This window comes from Gallus gallus, chromosome 2 (assembly GCF_016699485.2).
Source record: "Gallus gallus isolate bGalGal1 chromosome 2, bGalGal1.mat.broiler.GRCg7b, whole genome shotgun sequence".
Classification (NCBI taxonomy): domain Eukaryota; kingdom Metazoa; phylum Chordata; class Aves; order Galliformes; family Phasianidae; genus Gallus; species Gallus gallus.
This window is the reverse complement of record NC_052533.1, coordinates 63,540,723-63,553,637: the sequence shown is the minus strand read 5'-3', so window position 1 is coordinate 63,553,637 and position 12,915 is coordinate 63,540,723. Positions and strand designations below refer to the sequence as shown.

At 39.8% G+C, this 12,915-nt stretch overlaps 1 long non-coding RNA gene across 1 annotated transcript in view; it reads left to right on the top strand.

Moving 5' to 3' along the window:
* LOC112531762 overlaps positions 1 to 12,616 on the top strand; it is a 295,720-nt gene extending 283,104 nt beyond the window's left edge. Inside the window, exon 6 of the long non-coding RNA XR_005857623.1 lies at positions 11,088 to 12,616. This is a non-coding gene — a long non-coding RNA (uncharacterized LOC112531762). The remainder of the gene's footprint in view (positions 1 to 11,087) is intronic.
* Positions 12,617 to 12,915: the final 299 nt, after the last annotated feature.

Here is a 12,915-nt window from a genome sequence, read left to right as displayed (position 1 = left end):
ATTTCAGGATCTTGGAAAGCTTATTCAGTAAGTCTGTTTTGTAGAGATATTTATAGATATCTCATGCAAATGCAAACACATCTGCCTCATTGCTACATTTCATTCATAAAAATGAAAGTAGCACTTTAATAAAAAGTATTATCAATATCTTAGTCTTCAGCACATACCTTTTTCACATACCTTTTTCACATAGTTATTCTCCACCATTAAAAGGTGTGAGATGGTTAAATGGATTTGCAAATCTGTTATTTCTCCTCAGTACTGTAACTTCAGTGCTTACTAACAGTTACTGAAGCACAGGCAGGCTGAAGAAAAAAAAGGCATTTTCTAGCGATCAAGCATCAGCGGTCTACTTTGGACAAAATCTCGAAGACCACAGGCATCCTTAATAAAGCAGAACACTCCCTGTAGCCTTTCGACCTTTTCTGGACTTCAGAACTGAGTTTATCCACTACTGTTGTACGTTGAGTTTGCTATAGTTTACCTACAGTTACTTGCATCCCTGATGTTGAAGACTATACCTGAGTACATGTCTTTGGCTCTCCTGTCTTCTAAGAGAAGATGCCACCTGTATCATCTATTATTGATATACTGTCTAGTCTCTTGCCTTTGTATGTCCCTCATCTTTTGTGCTCATGCACTGTCAACACAATAGACTGGAGAAGAATAATTCCATGCATAGCTACCTTTTCTTACTGCTTGCACATTACCTTGCATGTAGTCACTGCAAAGACAACATTATTGCTGCATTTTCATACTTTGAGACAGTGATAACCTTGTGGTACAGTGCATGCACTAAAGAAAATGTAAAACAAATATGAAAACAGCAAAGTAGTTTCCTTCTATTGAGGCCTGGAACAATCTCTCATTAGAACTGTCCTGCTTTCAGTGAAGTGATACCAAGCCCTCTGCTCTTCCAGGTATACTTATACCTGAATGTACCATGGCCTCTGCTGTCAACATGCCCCAGTAATGGTGCCCCAAAGCAGCCTGTCTTTTATCAACCATTGCAGCAGACCTAGTTCCTCCTGGAAGCACTGGGTTTTAATTCTCCTTCCATCAGGACATAAGTCTGGCTTTCTGCAGACTTCTCAAGAGAGCTTGGAAGACAGGGATGCTTGAAAGCAAGCTTCCACTGAATAGTTTGTGGGGGAGAGCTTATGGATAGTGGGAGAGTGTAAGGTGGGGTTAGCAAACCTCTGAAGAATGGTTTTCCAAGCTTAGCTGATTTGAAAGCAGTTTTCACAAACATATCCTCTAATGCTCAGGCATAAGAAATGTCCCTGACAAGGCTATAATTCCAAATAGTTTTACATACACTTCTTTATTTATTCGGATGATGGAAAGTAAAAGATATGGGCTGCATAGTTCTGAAATCACCTTTTGATAGGGTTGGAAGACATGGAGCAGCAGAGCAAATACAGGCCTTCTGTGATGGTGTGCTAATATTGGTAGATCAGATTTCCAGTAGAAACACAAAAATCCGGCCATCTGTATTCCCTCTGGTTTGTCTGATCAGTGGCTTATTTTAATTAACTTTTATTGAGTTTTACATTTAATGTTGCACAGTACAGGTATTTATGATGCAATAAACTATGAGATAAGAGATACAAAAAGATAATGAATTTGGTCTCCACTGCTTAGATTCCTCCCATATCCAGCGCATTAGGATGATAATGTTTAAATATTCAGAACTACTTATGTTTCTGGACTTAAAATTTTATAAAGTGTAGCGATAGCTTTTAGGTTGCAAATTTTGTGGATTTGGGAGGTTAATTTTGACCCTAACCTCAGTACAGGACAGAAGTCAGGTATGGCTCAATCTCATCCAAATCATTTACAACTTTCTGAGTTTTGGAACATCCATTAAAGTAACACCCTACCATTTATTCCTGAAGTGACATTAGTAATAGGACTTATTATTCAGCAGGAAGCACCTAAGCCTAAACATCAAAATGAAGTTTGGAAAAGTACAATATCACTTTAAATGGATACACATAATTTGACATCTCGTTCACTAGCAGGACTTTTAAAAATCGGCAGTACATTTACTTTGTACATACATAGCACAAATATTTATTAAGATGGTTAAAAAACAACCGTACTATGATTTATTTTCTCTATTGACTTATTTGTATACTTAGTGTAGCCTCTTTAAAAAACGAAAAGCAAAACAAATACTTGCTCAAGAGACTACAGTATGAATTAGAAATCCCTATATTCCCTCTTATACTAAGTATGATTCTCGTTTTCTTCCCCTCCATGAGAAAGGATGGCTTTGTATCACATGATAGGCAATAGTAAAACCCCCGCTAGGATGATCATGCTTTAGATTAAGTCCTAAACACAGAATGAGGCACTTTGACCCATTTTGCAAATTTTGGCCAGATGAGCCAGGCACTGGCATACCTAGCTGTGCAAATCTGATAAGTTTTTGAGCTGGACACTTAGCATTTTGCATGGATTTATGGAAGTTTAACTAAACCAGTCACAGTCAGTTAAGATCTTCAAGTTTCTGCTTAAAATATATATCTATCAATGTGTGAAACCTTTCAAATGCTTTGAGTTCTTTGCATTTACTTAGGTGTCATCAACAGGTCTGCAAACCTGGCTAAAAGTCAGGGAATATAATTACAACTTCATTGTAGCACCAACTGTCATACAAGATGAGACACCATTCGGGCCAAATAATTAAGAAACTTTAACATGATCTCCATCTCTTCTGCTCACGCACATACCTTGTAATACCCATTGCTGGTGTGAGGAAGCCGAAGAAATGTACTTTGAATGGGGAAGAATTTACTCCAAAAATCTCCTCCTAGGTAATGGGCTTTATACGTCAATTTGTTATCAGCTGGAGTCATGGAAGAAGGGAGACATATTTGAACACGTGTCATCATGGATATATCTTAGCAGAGGTGCTTCAAAAGAAATTAATTGTTCGTGGAAACTCTATAATCCAACACTGACCAACCAAACCAACCCGGTGGGCACTCTGGGTTCCTTCTGTACTCAGTGGACTGACAGAGTGCAGGTCTTCTCCTCAGACTGATTCAGAGCAGCAGTCAAACTTTGGCATTAGCATAGCATCTTCTTTTTCACCTCTCCCACTGACTACAGAGGGAGGTGAGGCAGGTGGACCCTCATACTGTGTAAAGTGACTATGTTTAGGGTGTAGGACAGCATGTGTGAAAAACTATGGCTGGCAGTTGGTTGGCTCATAACAAAACATGTCTTATTTCACATGTAGGAGCACGGCAAGTGTTTTTATTTAAAGAGTACTTTGGAAGACATCCACGGCTACTTTTTGCTTAGAGAGTTGTAATGATTTTGTCGAATTACTGTGTGCCTGGCTTTCTGACTGATTTCAAGTCTAAATAGGTTGTTTCACAGCTTCTTAAAGATTCAAAATCCAAATCATAAACCATCTTTTTGGTGGTAGCAACCCACTTCAAGGCCGTTGGGATGTATGCAAAGCAATGAGCTCAGGGTTGTGCTCACTTCTTTTAAGGACAATAGAGCTCTTTTCCTTCTTTTCATTCTACAAACCAGATTCGGCCTGGTTACATTAAATTCTTATGTTAATGTTCCATTAATTAGCTTTCCTTTCTTTATATTTTGTCTTCATTGTTCTGCTTTTACTTTGTTTTACTCCTCATATAATTAAAACGTTTAACATCATTCCTTCCTGTGGTCAGGACACATTCGCTTAAATCTATTTCATTCTCAATCAAGGCGAAGGACAAATGGAAGCAATTATAACCAAGAATCCTCCCCCGGCCCCCTCCTCACTGTCCAGACCATAACGCTGCCACGTCACTGATGTAAAATAATGGCCTTTGCCATTTCACACTCTGAATCCGCTCTGGGCCACTCCAGGGGAGGACAGGCCGAGAGGAGACCACGAACCTCACAGCAGTGTGGTATTGCCTGATCACTAAGCAGTGTGGCTCAGGAGGGCTCTGGCCTTACTGAGGAAATAAACACTCGCTTTTTTTTTCTTCTTTTTTTCTTTAATTTGACCTTAAGTGCATTAAATTTAACCCTTCTTTTTACAACTTAACCATATACGTGAAGATATACGTGCTTACACATGTATTTACGAGCGTCCCCCCGCTCGGCCCTCCCTCCTAGGCTTGCAGCCTGCAGGCCGACGGGCCGCTGCCACCGCGTCCCGGTAGGTGGCGCCTCAACACCGGCGGAGGCGGTGTAGCTTGGCCCGGCCCGGCCCGGCCCGGCGGTGAGCAGGGCTCGTGTAACAGCACCGTTAGCCGCTAACCGCGGTGTTTAAGGGATAATAATAATGATGATGATTATTTTTTTCATTGTTGTTGCTCATTTCGCACTTGTATCCTGTTGGGGCTCCGGCCTCCTGCAAGAGAGAACAAAAGCCCGTGGCGTGATGGGAGGGGGGGCACCGTGCTTGCCTTCCTCTGGCTGCCAACGTCGCACACAGCTATTCTTTGCCTAAAAATAAATAAATTAATGATAATAACATTAATAACAATGAGATGAACAAAGATGCTGGTTGCTTCTTCTGGGTGATCTTTATAAAGAGAAGCAGCTTTTCCCCCAGAAAGGCCTGCACTCAGAAAGCAGTGCCTGGGCTGCCTTCCCTGCAGTATGGCCTGACAGGTTTCTGGTGTACAGAAACGCTGTACAAGTGTTAATTAAAAACATTTTATATATATATATCTACATATATATATAAAATATATATAAAAGTCGCTGGTTACAGCCTAGGATACAGAATCGTAAAATCATAAGGGTTGGAAGGGACCTCTGGAGCACAGTTCTCCTCCTGAAGCAGGTTTCCTATAGTCGGTTGAGCAGAAAAGCATCCGGGCTGGTATCTCTTCTCCAGACTGAACAGTCCCAGGTCTCTCAGCCTTTCCTCATATGGGAAGCGCTAAAGGCCTTAATCACCTGTGTGGCCCATAGGTCACTGTGTTCTCACAGTGTGAGAATGCGTAATGGAATGATAAATCTACCCCTTTTTAAAATAACAAGTGATAAAATAACATCTCGTGCATTAAATAAAGAAAAAAACAATATCCTCTGTTGTTCCATCAAATTTATGCTCAAACGTTTGGTCACACAGAACTTTGCAGCACAGCAAAGGAGGGGTTCTGCACATCGGTGAGATGTGTGGAGCACCAGTGGCGGTCACAGATGGTACCCAGGCCTAAAGGCAAAGTGGATGCCGGTTTCAGAGCACCTGCCTTGGACACAAATCACTACTAATCCAGTTCTGTTCACTTGCATGCACTTTGGGACAGACTGTGGGGAATTGTATGGCAAAGGAGCATAGCTGCGATGTTAAGAGGGTGTGTTGGGCTGTGGGTTCCCACCAGAAGTGTGGGAAGACTTAGACACCAAGTTTAGCTAACACAAACGTGAAGCTAGATCCCTCTCCTCCTAGACCCCATCTCAGGTTCCTGACTGCTTCATTCTGTGCACCACAGCACACAACTTTTATACATACTACATCCATGCTTGTGTGTAACCTGGGGGCCTATATCAGGGCTACAGTTTTCCCTCAAGGAGCCAGGATGTCAGCTCTCTCTTCCTGTTTTCTTCCCTATCTGTAAAAGGGAATTACCAACATTCTGCTTTTCCCAAAGGCTGTCGTAATGCTCTGAATGGTATGGGATAGCTTTCTACTATGGTGGTGGGAAAAGAAAGCGAGGGAAACAATAGATTTTTAAAAGCTCTTTTTCTACTTTGGGTGTGTTTGTTTTTATTAAACACAGAAGATCACACTGATACTCACTGATAAAATCTAAATATTTATTTAAAGTGTTTCTTTGTTAACTCATATCAGCTTATAAAGTATCTGCACAGTGCAGATTTGTACAGTGTGGTCTACTGCAAAAGGCATGAGGGATTTAAATACTTAATATCCATTTTGAGAAGCTGGCAGAGTGGCAGTGAAAATACTCGAGGTGCTCTAATGACTTTGTTCTTTCTTTCTTTTTAGTCATATTTGACAGAATCACTATGGACTTTGAAAAACTCGCATCTCAGTGTCAAAAAATAATGTTTCGGTCCATCTCATCTCAGAAATCCTCTCCTGTGAGCAATACAATCGTCCTAAAATGATGGTTTATTTCTGGAAAGAGAAAAATGGTTTTGATGCCCAGGCTTCCAATTTTTAAATGCTTTTAGCATAAGTAACTAAGATATTGTGAGGGGAATGTAGTGGTTGCACATCTTTGTTATTAGAGTATTGACATCTCTTGCTTCATTGATTTTTTATTACAGTCCCAAGGTTAGAAATAAGAATTGTCAGTGACAGTCTCTTTGCTGCTTGCTTTAGTTTCAAGTCATAATTTCAGGGCTATTTTATTTTTCTTTATTTCTCCTCATCCATACAGACCGCCTACGTGTCAATCGTATATTTAACAGGCACAGCCCTTTTTTAAAAAGCCACTTCTGAAAAGTTTCAGGGCTGCAACATGCCAGCATAAAAGATAGATAGTACCAAGCCAGGCTGCCTTTGTCGCTGCTACTGCTGCTGTCTTGGCATCTGTCGATGAAGAGCGCTCCAATCTGCGGATCCCTGCTGGGGTGAGATATGGCCACGTCTCCAGCAACGGACCAGGCGACACCGGTGCCAGAACACTGCGACCATCTGATGCAAGTCTCTCCTAATGAAAGTCCAGCATGGGGCTAAATGAGTTTCCTCTACTGCTGGGTGAGGGGCTAATGACAAAAGCACTCCCTGGGCTCGCCACTGCTGTTGGTAGCTTTGTCAGGGCATATGGCAGTTGGCTAACTGCAGTTCCTGCGAGGTTTTCCCTTCCTGCGTTACCCCTGGAATTGGCTTGCAGGCTCTGCTGAGAATCCTCTGCCTGCAGGGGAATGCTTATGGGCAGGCACATGGGTGCTTGCTGGGGAGTACAGTGAAAAGGTGGGGAGGGCTGGTATGGAGGTATTTTGGCACCTGGATACTGCTGTTATTGATGCTGGAGAAGCGCTCACATAAAATCTATACCAGTTTACAGTCTGAAAGGCTAAAGCTGTGCTAGTTAGTAAGGTTAACCCATCCCCTTTGTATGCAGACACAAATGCACCCCAAATGTGTGGACTGAGGCATTCAGCGTTTCCAGTCACAGCGTTCGTATTTTTATAAATGTGAAAAATAATAACAATAATATTAATTTTAATGAATAGAACGCTTTTGGCCAGGAAGTCTCTAGGCAACTCACAACACATATAATAATGTGGAAAAGAAGGTGGATTCTATCTTTTAACCTTTTTAAACCTTTTATTAGAGAAACCAGTGAAAAATAGGGTGTAGAAAGGTGGAATAAAGGGGAAAAAAAAGCCTACATAATGCAAATACATATACACAAACACACACAGATACTGCATGGGAAGTGTGCTGAGAAAAAAAACATAATCACTGCCACTGCAGGGTAGATGCTTGCTTTTTGCTTTTATTTGTACAGCAATTTCTTCCACCTCAAGTTTTTGTAGCTGACGTTAAATGTAAGACTTGTATTTTATTATATTGTTGGAGACATAGCGGCAGCAGCATGTTCTCTGCACCTGTTGGCTTTACATTTTGCTTCTCACAACAGTGCCTTTGCTGTTGAGACATGATCTGAATGACAGGTAGTGCTGAATCAGCTTGTAAGTAGAAATGGAGGTGGGTTCAATGCATCATTCCAAAATAAACTCCCTCTTCGAGGGAGACTTGCCCCTCTCCAGTTATCTTCTGCCGTTAGATTTCTTTCTTTAGTTTTAATATTCTCCTTTTTATCTCTCACCATTATCTCTGCATTCTTGTCTCAGTCTCTTCTCACTTTATTCTCCTGGATTCCCTCATCAACATGATCTCAACACCTTAGATAACCGCAGAGGCATTCTTAAGTGAAATGTTTAGTTAAAACATAGCAGCACTGCCCCTGGGATGCATTCAGGGCAGATTAAAAACATCTAACACATTTCTTAGAGACCTTCAATTACAAGACTCACTTGTGAGTGGTCTAGTGAGGCGTGAGCAAAGCTTGGGCAGCACGGTCACTGCTCTTGACTCCCCACACTAACTTCATGGTGCCTTAGGAATAAGAATTCCTCAGTAGTGAAATAGACAGGCCTTTTGGCTATAAGGTTGCAAAGAAGTTCAGCTGAAGACCATCACATACAACATTACAGTTTAACTCTTCCATGCTCCCCAAAAAACATCAATCAAATAACTCCCCCCTGCCCCCCCCCCCCCCCCAAAAAAAAAAACCACCACACCCCCATACCAGAAAAACACATCCTTACTATTGCAGGCTTTGTTTTCTTTCTCCCTGTGTTCACTGTCCATTTTCTATATGAGTGCTTCTCAGTTAAGTCCTGAGTTTGCTGTACTTTATTACATAAAGCATTTCAGAATGCTTTTGGGATATGTCAAGGAAACATATTTGTGGTTTATATTGTATGGCATGCACTGTGGATTTCAAAGCTCTTTAAGCTTGTTTATCATTTAGACTCTTAACATCCTTGGCAGGGTGGGTTATTTCGAAGATTGGGCAATTTAGGCACCGGGGCTGTGGTCTTTAAAAAAATGTATTACTGCTAATATCCCTTCCAAGATCTGTGCCTAAATGCTTCAGGCATTATTAAAAATGAGGTTTACGTGCCTTAGCAGATGTGCCCTGATTCATAAGCTTCTCCCTGGCATTTCTGTCAATCTTGAAAGTCAGCAGGAGCTCTTGATAGGTCAGGGTGGTCACATGAAAATCCATTGAATATTATCAGATTGAAGCAAAGTACAGATGGAAGCCTGCTGCATTTTTCTGGCGTGTGTTGCAAGTTGTTCCAATTACCTTTTAAAACTAACCTACATCTTTGGATTAAACCAACACATGCATTAGCAAGTGTTTTATGTGAGCTTCAGGTAGTTCTTCTTGTGTGCGTGTGTTGTGTTGGTGGTATAACCTAAATGACTCTGATTCTGACAGAAATTTGCTGTTGTTTGAAATGTGTTGCTGTGATTCACATAGCAAAGAAGCTTTGTCAAACACAGAGAGCTTTATTTCCCATTTGGCTTATTGCAGTGATAGCATATTCAAGAAATACACTTTTCAAATGAAATGAAATGGAATTTTCTGTGAAAATAAAAACGTCTTTCCTGGTAGCTATTTTTTTCTTGTATCTAATGCAAATTGAAGAAATGGCCTCAGATGTGAGTGGTATTCAATACCTTTGAGAAGCTTTGGGAGAAAAAGCTGAGGAGTTATTTACATATATGAGATGTTCTCAACAAAGCCCTGCCTGTGTGAGGGCAACTCCAACGACTGCTGAAACGTTTGCAACTCCATCTGTAGTTCTGTGGTTTGCCAAGATTCCTGTCCTGCGCTCCTCTCAGTAGCATCCTGAGTTTGCTTTGCTTTATCACACGGTGCTATCTCATACAGTGGTTCGGGTGTCTCAGTGTGGCTTGCATCCAGCCAAGAGTTTGTGGTCTGTCTTCATCTCCTTCTCGGAACAGACTTCCTATAGGCAGCCTTAACCATTGAGCAAAGCACACTGCTTACACCAAGTATGTATTTTAAAGATGCCTGCAGAAGGAGGGGACAATTGAAAAAATGGTGCCTGGGCCTTTTAGAGCAAGTTTATATAAGGACTACAGCACAATTAACTTATCGATAACTGCTTTTTCTGGTTGTGCTCTATATAAACAAACTAAGCTAGCTGAATACAGAAAAATGAAAGCAATCACAGGTGAACACAATAAAAGTGCCCTAATTGGTGTTGGGAAGTTTCTCTCCATTTATAGTCCCATACTCTTCCCTTAAAATCTCAGGTTTCTGTATGGAAAAAGCTGCCCAAAATAGCCTTCCTCTTCTCCTGTTCAGAAAAGTTTCATAGGGAATTTTCAATACCTACAAAAATAGTATTTCATTCATTTAAAACTCGCTTGGGAGATATATTTTTGTTCTAAGTCACCGTAACCCAAAATGTTCCCCTTTAAGTTATGAAATGTCGACTTTTTGGCATTTTTCCATCTTTGTAATTTTTCCTGTTTTTCTCAATGTTCCAGGACAGTGTGGAAGCATATTCACACAATTTTGCTTTTCTTTCTCTTTTAAAGTCGAAGATCTGACAGTGAGATAGAGGGACACCTAGAAGAAAGATGGGAGGGAGATATGTGAAAGTAAGACAAATATATCCAGAGCTTATCCATTTTATTGCTATCCTGTCAAAGATAAGGGGTGGAAAAATCTCATGTAATGTTCTTTTACATCCATAAAGATTTTCAGTTAGAAAATGGGATTTTAATATAACTTCAAAATTTGCAGGACTTGAAAAAAAATCTCTTAGTAAATTTTTTTTAATGAGTTCTGTGGCGTTTTACATTTGAAAAAAACAGCCACCTCTTTAAACTTATGTGACAGTCTGCATTATTCCAAGGCTTCAAGGAAGCTGTGGAGCCATCAGTAGTCATCCTTGTTAGTGTGCCTCTTGGTCACTTCAACATTTGGCAATGTTTTCAGTATCCTCTGGCACTTTGTATTCCTGAGAGAAAGACAAGCGTGAGTGTACAGAATTGGTTTGTTCGAACTAAAATGATGACAGAAATAGAAATGTATGTGGAAGAGGAAAGAAGTAAAAAGATAGACAGACTGTGGATGCAGAGGATAAAATGTTATGGTGACCCTGCACATAGCAGGGGGGGTTGAAACTAGATGATTGTCATGGTCCTTTTCAACCCAGGCCGTTCTATGATTCTATGGTTCTGTGATTCTATGATTCTGTGATTCATTCTGTGCCCCTGTATGTTACTGGCCAGAGGAATGGGCAAGAGAAGCTCCTTACTCCACTTTTTATACTATTTCCTTTGGCTTCTGTGAATCACTTATTCGTCTCTAAAGCTTCATTATCCAACAAATGAGAATTTTAAAACTTAGTTTTCTCCCTCAGAAAAATGTTCTGAGATTTAACTAGACAGTGTTTGTAAAATGCTTTGAATCCTCACCAAGTCACCAAGGAATTTCTTTAAAGGAGGAATGTGATGAATGCAGCAGAAGTGAAATATATAAATAAGAAAATATATAAATATATAAAAGTCTTTTTTTTTTCCCACCCAGAAGCAAGAGTGAACAAGTTGAATGTGAAATCAGTGCTGCTGTAGAGTATAAAGAACCAATGACTGAATAAATCTACTTTGAAACACACCCTGGTAATTTACAATTCTATCAAACAATCTGCCATCTTCTCATTTTGAATTACTGGCATTTATGATGACTCCACCATGTGTTTTTCCTTCCGATTTTAACTCCTCTTTTAAAAACACAAGTTTGTGTCTGCCCAGACAAGTATGAACATTCTCAGCATGGAATATGCAATGAAGAATTAATTGTTTGGTGGTTGGTTGTTTTTTCTACCCCGTGAAAAGTTTTGCCATCCCAGCAATATCTTCTACAGTTTTCTAACAGTGTGCTTTCAGCCCTATGATTTTCATGTACCATTTCTTTTTATTCAGTGGTTGTGCCACTTTCAGTAGTGCTGGATGAATGCTTCAGAAAGCTGTCTGCAAATATTCACTCCAACTTTTAAATAAACTAATTTCAACTGTGTTCATACATATTTCATGTGCACTTTATCTGATCATCCTAATGAATGATTTGTTGGCAGGAATGTTTGTCCAAATGACAGATTTTAAGGAAGTAATTCAGGTAATTTGCAAAAAAGTGAAATCTGCATTTCTGATAATAAGGAGCAGTTTTATAAACCATAACTACACTCAGAATTAATCTGCTACTATAAAGAAACGTGAAATATGAGCTAAATCTCAATTAAATCAGTTCTAATTTAGAGCAGCTAGTATTTGCCATGAGCTAATCTTGAGCAAATGGCAGGCTAAGAATGACTTTTAAAACATCACAGTGTTTCAGACAGGTAGCACATGAAAAAAAAAATCAAAATTCTAGTAGCTGATAGTGCACATGCAGGGTTGCAATTCATAAAATAAATCACCTGGAAACTGCTTGGCTGTTAATTTTATTTGTCGTACTTGGATACTGAATTTGGTACAGCAAAATTCGGACTGTTTATCACAGTAACAAAGTAACACAGTCTGCACTCTTCTCTGTAAGTTAGCATTTGGAGAAAAGTTAATTTATATGTTGCTTAGAAAATAATTATGAGACCTAGGCTTACCCATCATATATTCCAGTTGAGCAACTTAGACTTTCTCCACATTTAATTTCAGTGGGATCATACCAAGTGATGGCTGACTTAGTGATGCTTCTGAACTATTATTGAGTAAAATGGGCAAAAGGATATGAAAACTGTATTATTGCAGTGTCATTGAAGGGTGTCACTGTAGTAATTCTCAAATTTTAGAGTAGAATGTATTATCTCCAAGGTGAAGAACAAAATTTCTTTCTTAAAGAACAAAATAGGAGCCTTGTGAACAAGGAGACCAAGCCAAAAATGATTCCTGTAATAGTTTGTGTTTCCTCATTACTTCTTTCAAACTTGAATACAGTGGTACATTTGCAAAGTTGTAGTGAAGAATACCCTTTGTGATCTTTCTTCTTTAGTAGGAAATGAATCTGCATTATTATACCTTTCTTTTCCTTTCTCTCCCTCCTTTTGCACTTTACAAAGAGAACTGTGGTTCTACTGTATGGATCTGTGAAGCCCAGCTCTGCAGAGAGCATACTAGTAGTTCAACAGTCCTGTTGCTGTCAGTGGGATTACTCATGCTGATAGCCCCGCCATTGCCTTGCACTGAAGAGGGCAGTGGACAATCAACAAGAAATGTTCTGAGGTGGCTGCTGTGTTGAAGGAGCAAAAGAGGCATCTAATTATTTCACTAAGAGTTAGGCACTTTAATGTTATACCATGAGGAGATTCGCAGCCATAAACTCTCTCTAGCATTTATGGTTTTAGCTAGCTCTATATTATAAG